Genomic DNA, 6000 nt, shown 5'->3' on the forward strand with positions numbered 1-6000 from the left:
CCTTTATCAATGGTTTTATGGTATATTAAAGGGACACATTACCCAAAACTTCTGTCATCATTTACTCACCTTTGAGTCCAAATCTGTATAAATGTCTTTGAACACAGAGAAAGATGCTTATAACCAAACAGATCTTGACTTCTTGTTCTGGTGAATACTAAAGATGATATTTTGAAGAATGTGGGACAGCAAACAGTTCTGGGGCACTGTCATTGTATTTTTCCTACTATGGTAGACAACGGGGGGCAAAATCTGTCTGGTTATAGGCATTCTTCCAAATATCTTCCTCTGTGTTCGTCGAACACAAAGACATTTATACAGATTTGGACCAACTCGAAGGTCAGTAAATGATGACAGGATCTTTATTTTTGGGTGAAGTGTCCCTTTAGTCGGATACAATTGATATTCAATAAAATATTATATAAAAACAGATACAGATGTCTATTATGTTACTAGCCACTAGCCAAACCGATTACCAAACACAGACCATAAGTTCTTCCGATGAAATCGTCTATATGTTTAGTGTCCATGTTTAGAATCTATAAGTGTTTAAAATTACATTTAGCACTGGTTGAAAAAAACCTTGTAAACTAGCACCATTAGAAGATTAGATTCTCTTGCCATGTTAGGTTGTTGTCCTGTATCTCATCTCTGCTTCCTTGTGTCTAAGAGAGACGGTGAATGAGTGGACTACACAGGTGTAAGTGTGACTGTCTCATCCAGTTTACTAATTAGCCCTCTTGTGCTGACTGTGCCCTTTTCATGTTGTGCTGCTGTCGTTGCCTATTTGTGAGTCTAAATGAGTAATCAATATCAAGTGTGGCAGTATCACCTGGTCAATAAGACATATCCCCACTATTAACATTCTCTGAGAGGCTGAGATATTGTCACGAGCCGTCTGTCCTCTGTTTCAAATCAGGAATAAGGTTTTTCTGAATTTCAATTACGTTTAGGATTCTGATTGTTATTCATGTTCGACTTAAGGAATGAAATTGAGTCGTGTTATTAATCTTTTATTAGTTTCTATAACAGTAGTTAGCACAAATACACTGGTGGACACACGGTGTGCTGCATGGGAACATGAAAATCTGTTTTCATGGCTGTCCTTGGCGGTTTTTACGGTATTAATGTGAACTCAGTTCAGAGATTGCCTTTAGAATTGTGAAGACTGTGATGTACTGGTTCAACTTATTTTCGAATGCAACAGTGAAGCGTGACCAGCCTCTATAATCTAGCACACTATAACTCCAATGTGTGTTGTCGCCTTAACATATGGCGTGCTGAAATGTCACATGGATCACAGGCAGGCTCTTATGGAAAGGTCAGGTTGAGCCGTACAGGTACATCATCACTCAGATGTTTTATGATTGACTTCTTAGACAATTTAGATTAGTAATCCTCTCTCTACATACATCTAAAGACATCTGAATGTTGACTTAGTTCTTTGTATCTTTGCATTACAGCGGATACATTTTTAAAACTGTTTTTATAAGATTTTTCCAACTTTGACAGGTGTGAAAATTTTGCCCAAACTTGGACGCAGATCAAACACTTGAACTCTGGTCCACCCTGAAAATAAACCAGCAGCTCTCTGTGGTCAACAGGATTTGGTTTATGCCAACATCCTTTACGGAGGCTGAGGGGAAACGAGCTCCTGTTCCGATTTCTTTTAACAGGATAGAGATCCAACTTAGTGATGCATTTGATCTTCTGAAAGTTCAAGCACAACCCGAGGCTCGCATTGCCCCTGGTGGGTATCAGGATGACAGAGTTGATCACAGCCAGGTACTTCATCAACCCTATATTCACCCTCAAGAAGGAAGGCGATGAAGGAGATCTCCGATGCATTCGTTGACAGATTGGTCTGGTCTGAGGTCTTTAACAGTGAGAGACCCATGAAAACGACGAGGTAAATATCTCATGAACTCTTCCAACTTTCCTTCTGATGTATCCGCACTGCTGGGAAGAGAAGCACCAATGTCTTCTTCATATCTCTTATTTATCCCGATAGCTGTTAAAAAGTATAAAGAAAGAAATTGTTCACTTTCAACATACATTTTCATGATAATTTACTCACCCCTGTTGTCATCCATGATGTTTATGTATTTATTTCTTTAGTCGAAAAGAAGTTAAGGTTTTTGATGAAAACATTCCAGGATTATTCTCCATATAGTGGACTTCAATGGACTCCAAACAGTTGAAGGTCAAAATAACAGTTTCGTAAGGTTGTGGGTTCGATCCCAGGAAATTGCAGAAACCTATGTAAAATGTATAGGATAATGATATGTAAGTCGCTTTGGATAAAAGCGTCTGCCAAATGCCTAAATGTAAAATGCAAATATTTGGAGTCCAAATATTTTCATCAAAAACCTTAACTTCTTTTCGACTAGAGAAAAAAATACATAAACATCTTGGATGTCAACAGGGGTGAGTAAATTATCATGAATATGTATGCTGAAAGTGAACAATTCCTTTAAGGACATTCATGCTCGCTTTATCTATGGATGGGATACTGTATTGTTCGTTTTCAACTTAATGCATGTTATTTATATAGATAATATATGACTAGAATTTCAGAGGAGCAGAAAACATAAAAATGATTTCATTTCCTTATTTTTTGGCAAATCCTGGTTCCACACATGCTGACATCATATGTTCTTAAAGTTTCTGAAAATCACAGCTGCCCCAGACGTATGTTTGGCCCTTAAAATATCTAATGAAGGAACATATGCTTGCGCAGCATGTTTGCAGGGAGTGTAATACAAGGTTTCCTAGCTTTACACAAACCACATTTGTATTGATAATTGATGCATATGCTTTTACACCAAAGCCAGATCAAGCTTTGACTTCGAGGCAAGTGCACTCTTTTGCCTGTTGCGTTGGAATTAATGAAATGTTAGTCTTTTTGCCTGGATTTTATTTGGAATGGAATTGGCTGTGGCAAACACAACATTTGAAAGTTTCCTCGATGCATCACAGCTCTGTTTTAGCTATAGACAGTTAAAAAATATGGCTTGTCTTTGTAATGATTTTTTTAGTTTTACTTACACCGTGTCTACACAGATATTATAATTTAACCCATTATCATTTAAAAGTTTGTCCACACTGGATGCAGCGCGTCCCGACAATCCCATTAGAACCATCCACGCCATGTCCGGTGTAGACACCGTATTAGGGTCGGGAATCGAAAATCGAAAATTGAATTGAAAGATTAGAAATCAGATCGAAAGGAATAGGGGGATACTTTAAATTAAAATTTCCACTTATCAATTTCTGTTTGCATATTTTTTTAAATGTGCACGTGTTAGCTTGTGATCTGCTAACACATTAATAAAAACCCTTATGAAAATTAACCATATTTTTAACTATAGAAAGCATAGTATTACTATAGTATTTGCAGTAAAATTTACCACAGTTCCATTACAGAATCTACAGTTTAACTATGATGTACTGTAGTTAAACTATGGTAATATACAGTAAATTGTAATAAATCAGACCAATGGTGCGCATAAATATAAAAATGTTCCATCAAATATAATTTTATGGTTAATGAGCGACTGATTTGATTGAAATTGTAACTAAAATTAAAAGTGTACTCGAGAGAAAATATTGAATGAGAGATCGGACCCTCTTACAGTTAAACAGTTGTAGACCGTCTAGATTACTTTACGGACAAATGCCCTCCATTCAATTTCTAGCTAGCCTGAGGATAAAAGGACCATCAATAGCTTTTAAATCTTTTCTCGTGTACTTTCGCAGTCACTAACATATCTGTTGATCACTGAAAGCCTCGAGTCAATATACGCTCTTTTAAGCCTTCTGTGTACCTATAAATTGCAATGTTGAGGGACAGTATGTAATGCTTCTAAAATGCTTGTTCTTAAGGCAGTAATCTTGATTTAGTTGAATGCCAAGTTGAAGAGAGACGAGCGTCTCCTATACAGGCATTGTCTCTAAGTGCTTCATGCTATTAAATGCAATGTACTTCTTCAATTCTAGTATGAGTCAAGCCCTATCAATGGCTTACCTGACATTAAAAGGAGTTAAGAGGAACCTGTTGTGTTATTATGTGCAAGATTATTGTTACAGGCTGAAAATAATGTTTACATTTTGAGCATTTGGCAGACGTTTTTATCCAAAGCGAATGCATTCAAGGTTTACATTTTATCAGTATGTGCACATGCGTGCGTTCCCTTGGAATTAACCTGTTAACTTTGTTCTGTTAATGCACTTCTAATTATGTCATTTTATAAATATTTTTGGATTACAACTGCTTTTATTTAATGCATCGTTCTATGGACTCTTTGCAAAGAGATTTAAGCTATTCTCAGGGTTCGGTTCTTATAAAAGGTCTGGTATGAGAAGAAGTATTTAAGATATCTAGTAGTTGTTTGTCTTTGACACAATGCACCGTATACAGTAAAATAATACAATAATACAGTAATGTTCATTAAAGAAGTACAAAGCACAGTATCCCTATGCAATAAATAATAGCAGAATATAAAAGCCTTTTGTCAACAAGCCAAGATTCTTGAATTCTTGAACCCAGAGCTCGATGCATCCACGCGTGTCACGTTGCCTCCGGTGCCGAGCTGGAAAATGTCAGTTAGCTGTTGCTTTTTGAACTTTGGCTCATTTTCCTAGTTAATTAACCACAAAGCATTTCACACACAAATTGCACGCTACCTCTGACTTCCACCGCCCATCTTCTTTCATCCACGCAAGCTTTGACAGACAACGCTCCAAGATCAAACCCATTGTTTCCATGGAGTCGTCGGGCATTTACAGTGACATTATAATCACAAGCGGATCCAATCAGACTCCTCATCTGGCTAAAATGTCTGCCTGGTGAAAGATAGATGATGTTCAATTTCCAGAAACAAATCTGAAAATTATGTCCTTTAATGAAGTGAAATTTGCATCGTCTCTAAAATGAAAAAGGCAAGATAACAAAAGAACACTAGCGAATCTCACATAAATGTCTCCCGATCACATTCTCTCCAAAATCAAAACGTAATGTCTATTATAAAAGCTATTAAAATGATATTACATTGTAACAATTTTGAATTCAAATTGTTAATTTTGTAATGAACTCATTTCAATTTAATTTCTTAACAATGTCTATCTCTAAATGACAAGGTGAGTTGACACAATATAGACCAAAGTAATATAACTGTACAAGGGATAGTTCACCCAAAATGAAAATAAAAATTCTGTCATCATTTACTCTCGCTTTTGTCATTTCACCTGTATGGCTTTCTTTTTTTTTCTGCAGAACACAAGAGAAGATATTTTGAAGAATGTTAGTTTCTGAACAACAAATGTCAATAGGTACTGCCTTTTATTCGGTTATTATTACATTCTAAATAATATAATTTGTGTTCTGCAGAAGAAAGAAAGCCATACAGATTTGAAATGAGGGTTTTATTTTGGGGTGAATTTGTTTTGTATTTATAATTTAGTGAACCACCCAAATTCAACTTATTTTCTATAAGCATAATAAAATTCCTTATAACACTCATTTGATTGTGGCGTGAAACATCGAAACCTGTGAAAGGCTGTCAAAACAAAGCATCATTTATCCAAATGAATGAGGATATGCTGTTACAAGCTCTGTATAGCAGGTCTAAAAAAACATGCCGGGTTAATACACCTTCCCTGTTCTAAATACCAAACAGCAAATCTCATCTAAATAATTGGCCTGTGCATTGATTCTGAAGTGTTTTCTCAGAGCGCTCGCTGATCCAAGGTTGCGGTGCACCCATAATCCCTTGCACTTAGTTACCCCGTTGCAGTACATAAAACACGCAAACCTTATCGTATGCAATACTCCTCCAACCTGGCAACCTGGGAATCCACCAAGCAGTACCAATTACAATCACTGCCTCTCTCTGTGTCTCGCCCACACCTTGCATGAGCCCCAGGGAAACAACTGCAGCCATGTCAGTAGATGAGAGAGGTGTATCCGTTAATGCACGCTCTCACTTTCTCTCTCTGTCC

The sequence above is a fragment of the Barbatula barbatula genome (assembly GCF_947034865.1).
Source record: "Barbatula barbatula genome assembly, chromosome: 7".
NCBI classification, from domain to species: Eukaryota; Metazoa; Chordata; class Actinopteri; order Cypriniformes; family Nemacheilidae; genus Barbatula; species Barbatula barbatula.